The sequence below is a fragment of the Gossypium raimondii genome, chromosome 2, assembly GCF_025698545.1.
Source record: "Gossypium raimondii isolate GPD5lz chromosome 2, ASM2569854v1, whole genome shotgun sequence".
Lineage (NCBI taxonomy): Eukaryota > Viridiplantae > Streptophyta > Magnoliopsida > Malvales > Malvaceae > Gossypium > Gossypium raimondii.
Genome location: NC_068566.1, coordinates 37,723,187 through 37,744,194, shown reverse-complemented (window position 1 = coordinate 37,744,194; position 21,008 = coordinate 37,723,187).

Here is a 21,008-nt window from a genome sequence, read left to right as displayed (position 1 = left end):
TTATTTGTTTGTTACTATATTCAAAACATTGTTTTGATGCGGTAGCTTTTATTTTATGGTACAAAAACGTGGTGTTTTAAAAAAAATTGATCTTTTGAAAATTTGCGTCCTACTTCTATCAGATATGAATCAAAATAAGTAAAATCCCCAAATTAAAAGTTTTAAAGAAAATTTTAAAGCGGCCTTATTACAAAACAAATACCCAAAATAAATTCCTTATAAATAAAAAAAGTCAAATATAAAAGCAACTGCGATTGTGTGGCCACTTTCGAGTCCCTTGCAACACCGATCCCTAAGACTGGGGATTACCTGTAAGATAAACAGAGGGGTGAGTTTACGAAAACTCAGTGTGTAACTCCATAAAAGCAAATAGCCAATGCAATTACAGCTAGGGATTAAGCCCAATTTAATAACAGTTCAGTTCAGTTGGGCCTTAGCCCATTACAGTGATAGTAACAGTTCAGACATGCAATCAGAAATCCTACTCATCCAGCCTCTACACTCCACTCAGTCCAATCCAACACTCCATGTGGGGATAAAATCACCCACCCATCCCTACACTCCAAAATTAGCACCGGTTGCGGCACTAAACAGTATTTGCAACAGAGCTGCCAGTACAGTACACTTTCTCTATCATAATAATCTCATTCCCATACAGCATATATATATCATGGCATGCTCATATACAGTCATACATAACATTAAGCATACAGTCATTTTATAACATAGGGGCATAATAGTCATTTTACCACGTGAGGGCAAAATAATCATTTTATAATAGTTTGGGGGTCTAGGTCTACTTACCGACCCATCAGTATGTCCACAGTCGTCTCGGGTGACCCATGCAACCTTAATAGTCAAATGATAAAGTTAGGCCCAAGGCCCATAACGCGGGCCCATGTCGGCTCACAGGTCCGTGTGGCCCACATAGCCCAAAATCAGTCTCGGCCATGAAATTACACAATTTGGCCCAATTTTCTCCACATGCTCATGTTGTTTATCCGTGTGGGGTTCGTAAGCCCGTTGGGCGCACATCTCCCATTTCGGCCCATCGTGGCCCAAAACAGCCTAAGAACACATGTGGCCGCAACAGTCTAATGCCCACGTTTTATGCGTTCGGTTTACCACATGAGCTAGCGCACGCTCATGCAGTGTCATTTTTCATATTTTTCGGCTTTTACCGGTGTATGATTTGGGTTGTGTTTACACACCTAATTCGTTTGTCACTTAAAAGCACTTCCGAGCAATTCAAACTTATAATTGATCAATATATACTCAATTAATCAATTAATCACTTCAATGATCGAATTAAAACCAACCCAACAACTTACTCAATTAAGGAGCAATCGAAACTTACCCTAACGCTTCAAACTCAGTTTGCGCCCGAAGTAGTATGAGAAAAGTCTCGTTCCTCCCGATTTACTGCTGTCAACAACACATAATCACTAATGGAAAGAATAGAAAATGCAAATAAATAAAATAAAAAAATAAAAATAAATGGTTTGCACCAAGCAACGTCTACCTCAACTAACACATAACTTACCCTTTACCTACCAACATGTAATCAGCGAAGAAAGAACACAACTCCCTTGATTGAACGAACGAAAAAGATACACAAAGATGAGAAAAAGAAAAAAAATCAAGGGAATAATTCGGCAGCACAAGTAAAAGAAGAAAAAGCAGCAAAAATGAAGAAAGACGTCAGAAAATGACGAAGCAAAGAATCCAAAAAAATATCGACAGAGGGCAAGGAAGGAGAGGGCGACAGTAAAATTTTGAAAAGCAAGAAGAAAAGAACAATGCCATAAATGATCGAAATTGGGAGAGTGGGAAGAGAGATAGCCGGAATCTTCAGTCAAATCGGGATAACTCCACAATCCCATATTCTCTCCTAAAATCACTCCAACACTCCCCCATCCAAATCTCCTAAATTATCTCTATCAACCTCTCCACTATCAGAATTTTAATCCAACACACGGCACAAGCAACAAAATAACACCCCTTGTTTGCACATGTATTCGAACTCAAGACCTTTAGCACACTGACACTCTACTTAACCACTAGACCAGCAGGCCCATTCTAACCTATTTTACCAACAATAATTTTAAAAGCCTACTAACTATAGGCAAGGGTTTCCTTCTTTAAAAATAATTTTTTTTGCACAAGCCCAGACTTGAACCCAAGACTTCTCAGACACTACCAAGAACACCCAAATCACTTAACCACTGAAGTAGACGCTTATTTATGTTATAAACATGCAAAAATAAATACTTGGATTTTTGGGGCGTTACAGTTATTGATAAAATTCAAGACCCAAAACTTAAAAGAGAATACCTTTTGAAATTAAAATCCTCATTAAAAGAGAAATCAAAAAAAGAAAAAGAAATTATTTCTATTCAATCACAAATGTATAATATACAAGATATAATATTTAATAAATATGAAAAAATAAAACCAAGAAAAATTACAAATTCGAATTACAAGGAGAAATAAAACAAATTAAATAAGAACTTTCTCAACTTAAAATGGAACAACAAGAAATGAAAAACAAATGCAAACCTTAAAACATGAGATCTCAAAAAAGTTCATCGAAACCGAACCTAAAGAAAATACACGAAATATATGATGGTTCTAATCAAGTATCTATTCAAGGATATTTAGTAAAATAAATATTGTCATAAACAATGAATTTCAATTAGAAACAATAGTCCTTTTGATACAGGAGTAGACCAAAACTTCATTAGAGAAGGATAATTCCAACAAAATATTTTGACAAAACAATGAATCTCTTAAAGTTGCAAATGGTAAAAAACTAAAATTACTTACAAAATTCCCAATACGAAATATCCAACAAAGGTATAAAATATCAAACATGTTTTTAATGGTAAAAGATATTACCCAAGATGTCATATTAGGAACCCCATTCATATCATTACTCAAACCTTATAAAGTAACAAATAATTCTATCTCAAAAGTTTTAAACACTAAAGTAGAATTTCCTTTTGTAGAAAAACCAAAAATAAGAAATTTCAACTTATTAAAATCTTTATCCATCCATAATGGACAAATCAATAATTTAATTAATCATAAACAGAAACAAATCTCTTTTCTAAAAGAAGAAATATGTTTTAAAAAATTGACTGAACAATTAGAAAAAGAGAAGTACAAAAAGGATAAATCAAATCAAAGAAGAAATAGAATCAACAATTTGTTTTGACATTCCTAATGCTTTTTGGAATAGGAAAAACACAAAGTAAGATTACCATATGAAAACAATTTTGATGAAAGACAAATACCCAAAAAGCAAGACTCATACAAATGAACAAAGAAATGGAAGAAATTTGTAAAAAGAAATACAATACCTTCTTAATAAAAAATTAATTAGGAAAAACAGTTCTCCTTGGAGTTGTTCAGCATTTTATGTAATAAAAAATGAAGAACTCGAAAGAGGAATGCCAAGATTAGTAATTAATTACAAACCTCTCAATCAAGCCTTAAAATGGATTAGATACCCAATACCAAATAAGAAAGACTTGCTACAGAAACTTTGTAATGCAAATATTTTCTCAAAATTTGACATGAAATCTGGATTTTGGCAAATCCAAATAAAAGAAGAAGAAAGATATAAAACGGCATTTATTGTACCATTTGGACAATATGAATGGAATGGAAAGCCTTTTGGATTAAAAAATGCTCCATCCGAATTTCAAAGAATAATGAATGATATTTTTTACTAATATTCTCAATTCACAATAGTATACATCGATGATGTATTAGTGTTTTCAAAAAACTTAGAAAAACATTTCAAACATTTATCCATCTTTATAAAAGTCATAAAAAAATAATGGTTTAGTAGTTTCTAAATCCAAGATAAGTTTGTTCCAAACCAAAGTAAGATTTTTAGGTCATTACATTACCCAAGGAACCATTACCCCAATAGAACGGTCCATAGAGTTTCCTAGCAAATTCCCAGACCAAATCCTTGATAAAGTCCAATTACAAAGATTCTTAGGAAGCCTCAATTATGTCATAGACTTTTATTCAGGTCTTAGCAAATTATGTAAACCGTTATATGATAGACTCAAAAAGAATCCACAACCTTGGACAAATGAGCACACCAATATTATCACCCAAATTAAAAAAAAATCACTAAGCTTCCTTGTTTATATTTAGCCGACCCGAATGCCCCCAAGATTGTAGAAACATATGCTTCTGAAATAGGATACGGTGGGACCCTAAAACAAGTTAAAGGGGGAAAATAGCAAATAGTTTAGTTTACTTCCAGAAATTGGAATCCAAGTCAGCAAAATTATAGTACTATTAAAAAAAATTTTATCAATTGTTTTGTGCATTACAAAATTCCAAAGTGATTTATTAAATCAAAATTTTCTTTTACGAATCGATTGCAAATAAGCAAAAGAAGTTTTACAAAAAGATGTTCAAAATATTGCCTCAAAACATATTTTTGCAAGATGGAAGGCAATTTTGAGCATATTTGATTTTGATATTCAATACATCAAAGGAGAAACTAATTATTTGCCTGATTTTCTCACCAGAGAGTTTCTTCAAAAATATCACCCAAACTCCAAGACAAAGGAAAAGGGAAAATAGAAGAGTCATCCAAAACCCAAATTTCCTCAAAACCAATTAAGTCATGGTAAGAAATTTTCCATGAAGAAGAAAATGAGAAATCATCATTATTAGCAAAATCCTCCAAAAATACAATAGTTCAAGATGCACAAGATCCAAATGAAATTGGTTCTTAAATCAAAAAATGGATTGAGTCCCTTTCTTAATCCCCAAAAGTAGCATTGACATTTTCACAAATGAAAGAGGAAACTCCTCTCAAACAAATTGATGCTGAAGCAGCAAATATTTCAAAAAATAAAGAGATTGTTTTACACAAACCAAAATCTCTCAAAAATGTTTTAAAAGAGACATCTCTCTAAGATGTTTTTCCAAAAGAAATAGCAGTGTCTTCACAAACTGTTACAAAAAATCCTCACAATATTTTCCAAACAAATATTTTGAAAAAATTCTTGTTATGGAGGAAGAATTTTCAGAAAAACCTCCACATATACTTGCAAAAGAACTTTTCAATGGATGGCATTTCAAACCATTGGATTCTCAAAAACCCCAACAATATTATGAAAACATACTGGTTCAAACTGGATCAGTACTGTTCAAACACTACACCGACCCAAAAGATCCAAATTTTATTACCCATTCAACAGCCCAAATACTAAAGATTCTTCGACCAAAGGATTGGAGTGAAAACCCAAATTCTATTATGAAATTCCCAGCCAAATTTACCACCAAAATTGACCACCACCCATATTTTACATATTGGGATTACCAAATGGCATGGTACAATGCCTTCTTAATGAACAACCAATGCATGAGACATTCTTGGCTCATATATTTCAAATATTGTACCCAATTCAAAATCCCAAACTGGTTCCAAGAATGGTGGAATTGGTATGGACCATCATCCTTTGAGATACTATCAGAAAAAATTCAAAACTTATGGCCCAAATTCTTTGATAAATTTCAGCCTGAACCAGATCAAAAACACATTTACAGGACAATCCATTTTTTCTCAAAACTGTGCATTTCTTGGATTGTTTCATGGAATTATTCTTTTGAGCAAGATCAATATACTGGAATTCTATTACTAATTCGAAACTACAAAACTAAATGGTGGGACAAGTTTAATGATGAAAAATATGATTCAAAATATTTGGATAATTTTTTCAACATGAATCCAAGATTATGTGAGTCTGCAGCCCCGGATCAAACCACAAAAAAATTCCTTCAAGCAAAGTCGACAGCTAATACGATGTTAGTTCAAGCCAAGACCAAGAAGGAATACAAAAAACTCATGGCTAAAATGCTCAGCTCATTGGATTCCGAATCTGAAGATGAAAAATGTTCAGCGTCTTCAATCAAAATGGTGGATCTTGCAAATGATACCACTTCAGTAACCATCATCAAGACCAAGAAAAAATGATGCAAGAAAAGACGAGTGAACAGGAAATATTCTTTGGCGAAAACAGTAAATATTCCATGCAAGAAAAGATAAGTGAATAGGAAATATTCTCTGGCGAAAAAAGTAAATATTCCTTGCAAGAAAAGAAAAGTGAACAGGAAATATTCTCTGGTGAAAACAGTAAATATTCCCTGCAAGAAAAGACGCATGAATAGTAAATATTCTCTGTAGTTTGTATTTTTGTAATCAGAGAATATATTCTCTGAAAATTTTTAATCAAAGTCTCAATTATGTAATGATGAAAGGGAAAAAATTCTCGGTTCAAATGATGTAAAGAGATAATAGCCCTCTATAAAAGGCTATCAGATTCAGAATGGAAAGGACGACTCCAATTACCCATTCCAGAAATCAAAACTCGTTTCTCCAGAGTTCCAAAGTTTCTCAAAATTTTTAAGTTTTCAAAATTTAAGTTTTAAATTATTTTCCTTTTCAAGATTTAATCAATAATCAAATTTTTATTACAAATTTCAAATTATGATTATCTCATTTCAAACATGATCCTTATATCCTCGAGGATATCTGAAATTTCTAAAAAATTCTTTATAAATATCAAAAACTAAAAATGAAATTATAGAATTTTAGAAAACCAATATTTTCATAAATTACCACCACCATGGGATGAGATATGTATAAAAAATTTGTTTCTTATTTAGAAAAACATAGTAAAATAGCTAGAGTACCATCGAAATGATAGACTCTATAGGAAATAGAATAAATTTTGCAAAAGAAAGAATAACTTTACATTGTTTACAAAGTAAAGCTTCTAAACAAGTTAAGCATAAATTAAGTACTAAGTATTGTATAAAAATTTTAGAAAATAAATGGGAATTTGGATGTCAACCAATATGTCCTAACACTTATAAAGGATATAAAAATAAAAATAGAATGCATAAATTAGTTAGATGGAAACCAGAAATAAAAATATATTGGCTATAACAAGAAGAAAAGATTTGTTACAAGAAAAACTTCTAAAACCCTAAAAACAAATTTGTAAATGTTTTATATGTGATGAAGAAGGTGACATAGCATCAAATTGTCCTAATAAAGGAAAAAGTGCAAAGAAAATGATTAAAACACTTGAAGAACAAGATTTAGAAATATGTTCAAAAGACTAAATAAATCTGAAGAAATAATATATGAATTAATATTAGAAACAGATTCGATACAGATGATGAAGAACATATATTTATGTTTAATAGAGGAAGTAGTTCTAATAATCAATTAGAAAAATTCCTACAAACGAACGACAAGATATAAAATTAGGAAATTTAATTGGAGAAGAAAAGACTTTTCGATGAAATAATAGAAAAATAAATAAAATTATATTTCTAAAGAAGAAATATATAAAATATATAAATTCAAAATATGGAATCAAAGACAAAAAAATAAGTGAAAATACAGTAGCAAAAGATACTAGAGGAGGATTAACGAAATAAAGAAATATCCTCAAGTTAGATATATACATTTAGGAATAATAATGATAACTATTAGAAATTTATTTAGAAAAGGTCATGATATACCTATAATAACAGATTCGCTAGATAAAAGATTTGAAAATCCAATAAAAGCACTTATTGGAGGAATTCAATCAAACATACATAGGATTTAAAGTTAAACCAAATTACTTTATATCTATTATAGATCCTCTAATAGAAGAGTGTTTATGTCTAAGAATTGGACAAAAATTTTGAAATTAATGATTTAGTAGAAGATCTAGCAATAAGTCGGACTTCTATTAATGAATATACTAATACAATGGAAGTAGAAATCAAAGAGATTAATAATAAAATTATTGAGCTCTTTGAACCTAATAAATTTACTACTGAAATATAACTAAAATTATTACATTTAAGAATTCTATCAATACCAAAAGATGGATGATAGAAAAATAAGCGATTAAAGTACTTTTAAACCTGTAAGTACTATAGAATACATGTCGTCTGAAATAAATTATATTTTAAAAATACTGCTAATATAAATAACAATTCAATTTTACCTCAAATACTCCAATAGAGGAAGAAGAGGATAATATAAGTATAAGCTCTACACCACTAGGAATGAAAATAGTTCATATTCCTATTTTTCCTCTGAACTAAGTAGAAATTCTAAAAACACTAGAATGGAAGAATTACAAACTTTAACAATTATTCAACAAATGAAAATTGGAATAAGTGATGTAATTACATTTTAAATTTCAATCTAGAAAATATTACACATATATTGAAATTACAATTCAATTTAGAGAATATAAAATATAAGCAATATAAAATATAAGCGAAAGAATGTCATTCTTGTAGAATAATGGGAACCTATGAATTATCCAATAAAAGCAATAGGAATAGATGGCAATGAAACTATAATCCAATATAAAGTTAGAAATGTACCAATATAAATAAATAATGTCGATTTGTGATATCTAAAATTTTATGTTTTCCTGAAATGCATGGAGATATATTATTAGGAAATAATTTTATATATTAATATTTACCATTTTCTATTAAAAAAATTTAATTATGTTATCTATAGAAAAATCTTCGTAAAAATACCATTAGTAGAAAATTATAAATTTGCTGTGATAAAAATTTTACACCACCAAGAAAAGAATAGATTAAACCATTGAAAACAAGTCATTGGTTGTTTAAAATTTTAGAAAATAATTTTAGTGAAGAACCATAAAAATTATGGCAAAATAGCCCTAGATATTGTGAAATTAAATTGGAAAATCCCAATAAAATTATTAGAGTTAAACCAATGATCTATACTAAACAAAATATAGATGAATTTGACATACAAATTAATGAATTATTAGAAAAAGGATTAATAGAAAAACTAATAGTCCACATTCTAGTCCAACTTTTATGGTCGAAATCATGCTAAAATAAAAGAGGAAAAGCTAGAATGGTTATTAACTATAAAAGATTAAATCAAAATATTATTTTTATGGATATTTTATTCTAAGAAAGGATGTTTTAATTAATCAAGCTAAACAAGTAAAATATTTTAGTAAATTTGATTGTAAATTGGGATTTTAGCAAACAAGTAAAATATTTTAGAAAATCATAAATTTGTTTTAAGTAACAACGTTTAGTGCTCCTAATGGACATTATCAATGGAGAGTAATGTCATTTGAATTATGTAATGCATAAATCTTCTAAAGATGGATGGATTTTATATTCAATAAATATAAAAATTTTGAGTAGTTTATATAGATGATATTTTAATATTTTCAGATACATTAGAAAAATATAGAAAACATTTAAATATTATTTCTCAAGAATTCATAAAACATGGAATCATATTAAGCCCTAAGAAAATAGAGCTAGAAAAAAACAGAAATAGAATTTTTAGGATTGAAATTATTCAAATGGTCTTAAATTACAAGATCATATTATAGTAAAATAAAGAATTTCCTAAAAATATTGAAGATAAAAAGCAACTTCAATAATTTTAGGAATTATTAATTATGGAAGAAACTTCTTTCTTAATTTATCTGAAAAAAAGCAGTACGTTATATGAAAAATTAAAAATGATAAACATTTTCTCTGGTCTAAAAAGACTCGAGAAATTATACAAAACCTAAAATTTGAAACAATCATAGTCCAAAAGTTTATTTACCTAAACAATGTGATAAATTAATTTTGGAAACAGATGCCTTACAAAATTATTGGGGATGTATTTTAAAAGCTAAAACAATAAATGATAAAGAATTAATGCGTAGATATAGTTTAGGAAAATTTAAACAAAATGAAATTAATTATGTTATATATGAAAAGAATTATTAGCAATAAAAAGGGAATAAAAACTTTCTTATATATTTAGCACTGAAAAATTTATAATAAAAGCTGATAATTAGGTAGTTAAACAATTCTTTGCTAACAAAAGTTTGGAAACTGTACTTAGGAGAATTATATGGTACAATGAATTATGTACTTTTAATTTTTAAGTTTTATATGTAAAAGGAACTGATAATATTATTGCTGATTATCTTAGCAGGCCTTATGGATAGAGATAAAAAAAACCTCTAGAAAAAGTTGGTGAATGGACAACTGTCCATAAAAGACCCAACAAAAAGAAAACAACAAATTCTAAGGATTTGTGACCATACCTGCACAAGCATCTTTTTATCCTAATCAAGGATATTATGTGTCATATCCACTGGTAAGACAACCGGTTGGAACTTATTTATCATTAACACCAAAAATGGTAAGTCAATTCCTTTGGTCCCAAGATCCAAATTTAGCATTTCAAGCTAGTTATGCTGAAAAGATCAAAGGAGCAGAAAATTTGTTGAAACAGCAACAAATTCAGGAAATAAAAGATTTTTACAATCCGGGCTTATCACTAGAACTATATAATTTTATTAATGAAATATGGAAAACTCATATTTCTGAACAAAGAGCCAATTTCAGAAGAGCTCTTACTAAATTTTCACAATTTTTAGTTGAAAAACAACTAAAGAAAATGAAGCTCATGATTTATTACTAAAATATATTTTATATAGAGATTGGGAAGAGCTTGAAATAGAATATATATATATATATATATATATTAAGGAGATAAACAATTTTCTTGATATATTTCAGTATTTTATTAATAAAGGAACAAATAGTCTTATTATGAATAAAATGTTTAGATTATGTTTATATAATAAAGCTAGAAAAATTTTACCAGTAGAAATTTTTACAAAAATAAATGGAGCTATCTACTAACAGCAAGCTCAATTTCAAAAGGCTTTTTCAAAATATTTTCTACAAGCTTATGTTTTACTAATGATTTAGATGAAAAATTTCCTACTATAAAATTTGGATGGATCATGAACCATTTGATATAAGGAGTATTGAATGGGGTTTTATTAAAGAAATAGTAGTTCAAAATTTTTCTTTTCATCTTTTAAAAGATTTTTCTGCATCTGTTAAGTCTATATTATTAAACATAATAAATAATGATGACCCTTACTATTATTTTCATATTGAAATAAGCAGCCTTATTGGTATTGCTGAAAAAGAAAAATTTTATCAGCTATATCAAATTTGGATTATTCAAAGAATGATTGGAAGCCCCAAATTATCAACAGTCAAAGAAGACACAAAACACTTGACAAAAAACATTGACAAGTGTTACAAAAATCCTAAGTATTATCGAACCCAAATAGGGATAGATTTGATGACAAAAACCCAATATTTACTTCAGCAAGAAATTTATAAACTTTGGATGGATGGAAGAAGAATATTGGCATATGAAATTGGAAATATCCAAAATGATAGAGATGAAGAATCTGTGCGGCTATTAAAAAAGATAGTTGAAATGAAGATTGAAGATTTTTCATCTCAAATAATAGAAGAAATTAAAAACATGTGGGAGACTTGGAATTCACCAAGACTTTCATTGTATTCATTACATCTAGATGAGATAGAAGAAATGAATCTAGTTAACATTCAAGAAGGATAAAGCCAAAACAACCAAGTGGAAAAATAAAGTCCAAGAAAAGCAAATACTCAAGTATGGACAAAAGAAGGCAGCTTAAGGAAGAGGGCATCAAATGCAAACAAAAAAGATTGCAATGTGGAAGTAACCATCAAATCAATGATGTGACAAGATAATGCAACATGGAAGTAACTATGTTAATGATGAGACAGGATCCTTATCAGAAAACTGTGCGGGATTCAAATAAAATTAAAAAGAGTTGTGGAATTTTCTTATAAATAGAAAATGAAGAAGCCTAAAGAAGGCATCGAAAAATAGTTTAGAAATTTTCTTTTTTCTTTTCATTCACTATCCTCTCCTTATAAAACTTTTCCTTTACCTCTATTTCCTTTATTTCTACTTTTGTAATATCTTTTGCCTTCCGTATTAGAAGTAAATAGTTGTTTTTGATATCATTACTTTTTTTTGCCTTCCATATTAAGAGAGTTTCAGGTGTTGGGACAAAGAAAGAATAATTGAAAAGGCTTTCTGTTGTGGTTGATAGGGTGACTCCTTTTATTTTCTTTTTATTACAATTTGGCCCAACAGAAATTCACAGTTTTTGGAAAAATCTTGGAATCTACAAATGGTATCTCTTTTCATGACTTTGATGTAGAGACTGTTAAGATCATGGTCTCTCTTTCCATATCTGAAAATTGTAGTTTTAACTATAAACAGATCTCTCCTTGTTTTGGTAAGTATTGTTGTATTAGACTAATTTATTTATTTTTATTTTAAAATTAGATTTAAAAATATAATTCAATTATTATTAATGTTAATAAAAAAATTTCTATAAATTTTGATTCATTATAATGACATTTTTCATGTTAACTAAGGCCAAGTGTTCGATAGTGTGTTATTGCTTCCTCTTCTTCTTTAGCTTGCTTGATTGCTTCCTTCACCCATAGCTGAACCTCTTGTATTCACTGAATCACTATAAGTTCTTTTACAACTAAGTTCTTTGATTTTGTTTTACTGTTATTAGTATTGAAGAAATGTGACCCTTTTATTATGATTTGAAGATATGTAACACTTTAATATCTTGCAGTAATGATTTGTTTACCTTTAATAGAACAAAGTGAGAGGCATAAAAGAATTGTTCTTGCATTGACAGTATGGTTGCAAATGTGTACAGTTGCGAGTTGGTTATTAGTTACATTAGGTGTCGTCCATAGCATACATACTTATAGACAAATGATTCAATAATATATTTTAGATTTTTATGCAAAACAAGATTAGGTGAAAATACTTGTATAGCTAGTGACAATACCTGTATTGAACAAGAGGATTGAAGTCGTCAAGGAACATGCTTGTTGATGAGCAAGTGGCAATGTTTTTACATATCATTTCTCATCACCTTAAAAATGAAGTTACCAAGCATCACTTTAATAGGTCTGGGGAAACCCTTAGCAAGTCATTTCACAATATTTTAAATGTTTTCATACGCTTACAAAATGTGCTGTAACTACCGAAACCCAGCCTAGATGTTACGGTCAAATCTGACGTATCACATTAAAGTGTCTTTCGAAGATTTAACTTGTTGGAAAAAAATTTGTTTCTAAGCTTAAAATAAAACCCTTTATCAAATAATTAACAAATCAATTAGACAAAACGTTTGTCTTGTTATCCAAAATTATTTTATTAAGTTAGTCTAAAATCGCGGAAGCTTTTTAAATTCTAATATTTAAAACTTGTGTCCTTGAAAATAGTAACTGTTTTTAAAAATTTGTCTTCTCCTATCTAGCAGATTGAAATATGTAAGTAAAAGTCCAATTAAAAATTTAAACCAACTTAAAGGCCTTATTACAAAAACAAAACCCAACTTATAATTTAAATTAAAATAAATGCAAATGTGAACAGCAGCAGTCTTATGGCCACCTCCAAGTCTCCGCAGCACCGAATCGCCTAAGGCTAAAGATTTCCTGCACAGTTAAAAGGAGAGGGTGAGTTTAAGAAACTCGGTGTATAATCCCCTTTCAGTCAACAGAATGCAACATGCAGTATTAGTTTGGGCCTGAACCCTATACAGTAACAGTACAATGTGGGCCTTAGCCCAATACAGTATCAGTTTGGGCCTTAGCCCAATATAGTATTAGTACAATGCAGTAATACAACCCATCCCAATCCAGCCAACACACCACTCCGTACCACCAACACACCATGTGGGGATAATATTGACCCACCCAGCCAACACACCAACATCGCAGCAAAGCTGCTAGTAATAGTATCGCAGCGAAACTGCCAGTAACAGTATCACAGCAAAGCTGCCAGTATCAATATATGTGGCAGAGCCACTGGTACAATATACTTCTTCCATTACAGTATCCTAGCCCCATGTACTATGTCATGTCATAAATTTTACGTGTATGCAGAATGTCATACATATCATAGAGCAAATCAGTCATATATAACATAAGGTTATAGCAGTCATTTCATCATCTTGGGATATAACAGTCATTCTATCCTATGGGGGTATTTCAGTTATTTTACCATATAGGGGTATTTTTTTCATTTTACACTTTAGGGGTATTTCGGTCATTTTACCCTTCAGGGGTATTCTGATTATTTTACCCTTTGGGGGTATTTTAGTCATTTTACCCTTCGAGGGTATTTCAATCATTTTACCCTTCGAGGGTATTTCAATCATTTTACCCTTCGAGGGTATTTTGATCATTTTACCCTTCGGGGGTATTTTAGTCATTCTACCCTTCGGGGGTATTTCGGTCATTCTACCCTTCGGGGGTATTTTAGTCATTTTCCCACGAATCCAAAGTTGGGCTTACCACTCGAGCGTTCACACGCCTGTGTGGTTTTAATCGTCGTGTTTATAGCTTTTCAGCTTTTCGTCGATCTACGATTGCAGTGGAAAGATTACACACCTGCTTACGAGAAAAGAGCAAATCTCCACGTATGCCTTCCTTAATTGAACAATGAGCACAAAGGTTGCGACCTTTTTCCAAAACACTTACAAACCACCACACCTCGAAGGAAACCCGATAGTCAGGAGCCTACAGAACAGGAGCGGCAAGAAGCAGTGAAGGAAGATCAACGTAGAGAACGATACGACGAATGGGTGATATTCGGCTAGAAAGTAACAAGAATAAAAGCCTGATAGAAATAAACTGATGAAAACAAAGAGGTTATACGATTAAGAGGTACAGATTGAGGGAGAAAAGAAGAGGAAAAAAATAAAAGAAATAGAGAATCAAAGCCGATAAATGTAAAAGAAAGAGGAAGTTCGGCAAAAAAGAGAGCCAAAATACTGTTCGGCCCAAACCAAAAGGTAAAGAAGAAGGCAGAAAAAAATAATCAAAAGGAGATACTCAGGAATTTAGCAAAATTCAGCACCAAAAAGTAAAACGAGGGAAACATTACCCAAAAATGAAATACGAAAACACACAAAATGAGCCAAAACCTCACTAGTCAAATTCTTTGAGTACCAAAGTCCCCATTCGGCACACCTCTCCTCTCCCCTCACATCCCTTGATTTTCTCCTAAAATCACTCCCCTTATCCCTCCTTGAATCACTCCACCCAATCACAATCCCACTATTCTCTCCATGATTCACTCCTCCATTCAAATTCCACAGCATTTCAGTCAAACTCTACCACCTCACAGTACAGGTGATAAAAATAAACACTCCACAGTGCAGCACAGGACTCGAACCTCAGACCTTAAGAGTACTTCATACGCCACCTACCACTGGACCAATAGGCTCTTTTTGTCGTAAAACAAGCACTAATATTTATAAGGCCTATGTGCAAGTGTCCAGATTCAATTAAGAGCAAAACTAAAAATTCTGTAAAAGCCAAGACTTGAACTCAAGATCCTCAAACACTCCCAAACACACTCAAATTACTTAACCACTGAAGCAAACAAGTAGTTGTGGCAAAACATGCAAAAATTAAAAACTTAAATTTTTGGGGCGTTACATGTGCTATTTAAAAAAACAGAGCCAATTACAACTAATACAGACCCAAGGTGAAAATGGTTCAAGGTATTGGAGTGAGTTCCATATATAGCTTATATATAATTTAGTTTATTTAGATTTAAATATAGTAACCTAACCCTAGGTTTTATACATGTGATGTAGAATTGCTTAGGTGTTTTAGATGAAACTCACATCAAGATTAGGGTTCCAACAGTTGATAAACATAGATATCAAATGCGAAAAGGTGATATAGCAACAAATATGTTAGGTGTTTGTACACCTGATATGCATTTTGTTTATGTTCTTCCTAGTTAGAAAGGTTTTATTGTTGATGGATAGGTTCTTCGAGATGCTATTAGTATAAGACATGGACTAAAATTTCCTTATGGTAAAGTACAAAATTAGAGGAATTTGAATTAATTTTTAAGATCAAACATTTTTTGGAAAGTTAACCATGATAAATAATTTTATTTTCCTTTTTTATAGGTTGCTATTATCCAATTGATGTTGGTTACATAAACTGTGAGGGATTTCTCGCGCCATTTAGAGGACAAAGATATCATTTGAATGAGTGGCGTCAGGGTTACTAACCAAGTACTCTAGAAGAATTTTTCAATATGAAATAGGCTTAAACGCACAATTTTATTGAAAGATGCTTTGGGTTATTAAAACTTAGATGGGGCATACTTAAGAGTCCATCATTTTATCTTGTGAGGGTGTATAATAGAATCATTATTGCATGTTATTTGCTTCATAATTTTATTTGAACATATATGAGTCTTGATCCTATTGAAGTGGAGTTGAGAGAATGATTAGCTAGTAATGTGATAGATGACAATGAACCGAATATCGTAAATATTCATCCATCGAATAAATGAGCTACTTGGAGGATGGAACTAGCCAATCAAATCTTCTATGAATGACAAGCATCTAGAAATTAGTTAGGCTTATTAAAACATGGTAGAAGGTTAATTTGTTTATGTTATTTCATGTATCTAGTTTACTAACCTTTGGTGTTGTTTAAATTGTCTTTATGTATTGTACTAAACTTGTTGAATTACTTATTTTCTTTTGATTCGTCATGTGTTATAATTTTACAAAGCGTCAACCTTCTAATTCATAATATTGAACCTAATTTTAATTTGTATTTTTTCTTAAGATAGTTATGTCAGGCTTTTCACAATCAAGTGTTTCTTCCCAAAATTCTCGAGGAACCAAAAGGAAATGGGTTCTAGAAGAAGATGTTGCGTTGGTTGCTTGTATGTTCGACTTGTACAATATTGGAACCTATAATGTAGATACGAATTCAAGGTCGATTATTTAAATGAGCTAGAAAGAATGTTAGAAAAAGTTTTACCTCATGCTATGTTGAAGGCTAAATCTAATTTTGAATCGAGGATTAGGAAATTGAAAAGGGATTGGACAATTGTTTACGACATGCTTAGTGGAAAAGAAAATAGCGGCTTTGGTTGGGACGAATGTAGATAGATGGTTGTTGCTAAAGATGCTGTGTGGAAATCATTTATAAGGGTAAGAATTATTTCATATATTTATTATCTTATTTTAATCAAACTTATATCTAATGTGGATTCCTTCCTTTTTTTTATAGATTCATAAAGCAACCAGTCAATTCAGACACCGCAGTTTCCCTTATTATGACCAGCTTACTTCAATATATGCAAAAGATTGAGCCACTGGGAAAGATACTCAAATAGCTAGAGATATTGTTGAAGAAATAAATGCTAAGGATGTAGCTACTGCAAATAATCTTGAAGAAGGAAACAATTATCGTGGATGCGAAGATGATATTTCCTTGGATTAGATGGATGTCTCAGCTACACAATCACAACCGCTGAAGCCAAACCAAGATGGTTCCACATCTTCAAATAAGAAAAAAAAGATATATGATGGAAGTGAACAAATTTCTACTTCAATTATTGATGCTATCATGTTATTGGGGGAAAATATGTGGATTGTTAGCCTTGAATTAAATAGGAGCATTGTCTTCAAGAAAGTGCTCAAAAATTATATATGATCTTATGCGAAGTACAAAGATTAACTAAGGATGAGTGTTATCGTGCATTGAGCAAAATTTCTGACCATTCAACACAAATGCTCATTATCTTCAGTCTACCTTCTTCAGTGCAAATGGAATGTGTGAGAAGATTTCTTTTTAACTATTAAAAATCATGGTTGTGTTGGTGATGTTTTGGTAACTTTTTGTATATGTAATATTTGGATGGTAAGATGCCATTAGTAGAATGCCACAGACTGTTGTAACTTTTTGGTGTTGTAAAACTTAACATATAGATTATGGCATACAAGCTAATGACATCATGTAACTTGTTGTTAATGTATGAACAATATGTTTGGATGTAAAATATAATTCTCAAGTTATTTATTAGTTCTAATATTTTGCTTTTTAGTTTAGAAGATAATTAAATTATTTGTTTCGCTAATGATATTTTAGTACATTAAATATGCATTGCAGCTTAAAAATAATAATGTAGGTTATATATTATTTTTATAATATTATATATTATGATTTTTATTAATTCATATTTTAATAATAATTATATTAAGAATGTTATTGATAAGAGCAACTCAGCCCAATTCAAATGTCACAATAAAGATGAGCTTAGTTTCCTTCAAGGCCCAATTACGATATCCAAATCCAAACAGATAAAGTCAAAACTCAACTTAGTGGTTCAAGACTTTATCAAGAAAAAAAATTCGAGAAGAAGAGTTGAAGTTTCAAGACGATGAATTACGGAGTAATGATGAATTAGAACAGACTAATTATGTTCATGGGTCTAAACTCTCAATCTATGATTACAAGCCCATGTGAAAAATGCTAACAAGCTTAGGCATTTCACTTCAAGAACCCCAATTGATTTCACAAGCACAGACATTTCATATTGGGTTTGAGTTTTAGGCTTAATTTTTATTATATATGAGCTCAATATTTTATTCATCAGCTCTTATTATTTTATTATTATTTTATTCTAATTTTTTTATAATTATTAAGTATTTTAAGTTATATAGGAATTTTATGTTAACAAGAAAGTTTAGTTTAAACTACTTCTTGTTTAGATTAAATTAGAGTTCTAGTATACTTAGGAGTTTTATTTAAATTTATTTAGCTAGCCTATATATAGGCCTTTGCATTGTACACAATACATTCAATACATTATTATTCTATTTCTCTTTTGAGTTAATAAATTCTCTCTGGGTTCTTCTTTTCAAGAATTTCTCTTGAGTTTCTTTTAGAAGAGTTTTAACAATAATTTTAGATTGTGGGGATCATCTTCAAACTTTTTCTTGCCAAGGTTTCTATCTTGGAGGGGAAATTAAAGCCGCTTGAAGGGGGTTATGGATTCTTCGCGTTTCCAAGGCTTCTTAGGACTTCCACACGCCACGTTCTATCTTTCCATTTATCTTCTTAGGACTTCCACACTCCACGTTCTATCTTTCCATTTATCTTCTTTATTCGCTTCCATAATCTTTAATAAATTATTTCATTTTAGTTATTTATTTTAAATGTTTTATCTGGCTTGGATTCAATTTCGTTTTAGGTTGTGTCAAAATCAAAGTTTCTTTCCAAACATCTAGAACCCTAAGTCAAATCCACAACTTTGACAAACTTTACGATCCGCTTTCGCGTTCATCCTTCTCATCCTTTATCATTTGGTATCAGATTTGGGCGTTTTAGGTTTTTTTTATTTTATAAATTGATTTCTAGAAAACAGCCTCAAAATAATTTTTACCCCTACACTTTTCAGAAAAAAATATTTTTTAGTGGGTAAACGATTTGAAATTTTACATACTATTTCTTGGCACTGTTTTAGAGTATAAAAAATATTTCCCACAAAAAAGTGACTGAAAAGTACTAAAAGATAAAAAATATTCTGTGGGTTGAAGTTTGTGCCAAAAATTTCCAGATCAGATCTACATTATTTAAGGAGGCTCCAGTTTAAATTTTGTGGTTTTTGGAAATCGGGAACAACTCGAACGAAGTTTGTCAAGTTGCTTTGCTGTTTTTCGGATTTTAGGTTTCAGCAATTTTTATTGACTCTTAGCTTTAAGTTTTCATTTGTTTTTACTTTTTATTTGTTCCTTTACGTATTCTCACACTTTCTTGTTTCTTGTGCTAGTAGGTTAAAGCACGTTGCGTATTCCTTCTTCCGTGCAACAGAATTCTTTGATGCATAAGCCAATTTTGGACTAATAGTGCTATTAGGTTTGCTTTGATAGTTTGATTCTAATACATTCTAATACAAGATTAATTCTTACCTCATTGAGAATTTTTTTTAGTGCATATAGGTGAGGTTTGCTTAATTTTTTCTTTTGAAGTGTATTGCTTTTCCAGGCTTTCACTGTGACTCGTGACACTTGTCCCCGTAAAAATCATGATAAGATACCATTAATTAGTTTTTCAATCATATTCAACTGCTAACTCAATTTGTTGCTCGTTTGGAGACTTCTTTGAATCGACGATCCCGTGCTCGTGATAGTGATGATGATAGGAATAATGAAAAACTTTGTATTCGTTCTAATACTGGTAGACACGACTATCGTCAGATTAATGAAACTTTAGGTATTTCTAATCGAGGCCATCCTTCTGTCGCTAAACCAAACTTCAACATTCCACCATTCCAAGGAAAGTATGATCCAAATGCATATTGTGATTGGGAGGATAAAATGGAGACCATGTTCCGTTGTTATAAGTAACCGAATGAGGAGAAAGTTCCATTAGCTATATTAGCATTTTTGGATTATGCATTAAGTTGGTGGACTCAACTTGTGTTGAACCACCAAAAGAATCGTGAACGAGGTGTTGATTCATGGGAATAGTTGACACAAATCATGCGAAAACATTTTATCCCACCTCACTATTATAGGGATATTAAACGGAGACTTCAACGCCTTGTTCAAGGAAATCAAACTGTTGATGAGTACATTAAGGAGATGGAGATGCTTATGCATAGAGCAAATGTCCAAGAAGATGAGGAGACTACCATAGTGCGGTTCGTAGATGGTTTGAACGTTTTGATAGCCAATGTTCTTGATATTCAAACCTACATTGATCTTGAAGATACGGTACGCAAGGCAATTGAGATTGAGCGACAGTTTCAACAACATTAATCTCGTCCATTTAGTACTTCACAATATTATAGAGGTAAGAATTCTATTTTTACTTTCAAGAATTCAAAATTTCCTTCTGCCATTAATAAGTTATTGCCAAAACATGATGAGACTAAACCTTTTGAGTGGAAACGTGGGGCTCCTACAAAACCTTCTTCTTCATCTTCTATGCAGCTCACTTTTACTACTTCACCAAAACAACAACGAGCTCGTGAAATTGAATGTTTTAAGTGCAAAAGGGGTGGGCACTATAGCCGTGATTATGCCAACACGAGCTTTTGTTGATCAAATAATATGGTGATTCTACTTCTGATTCCGATAAAATAGATCCAGATATGCTCGAATTAATTGATGATGTCAATAATGGCGGTAAATTTTATGGTGAGAAGAGTTGGTAGAACCACTAACTAATCCTCGTTA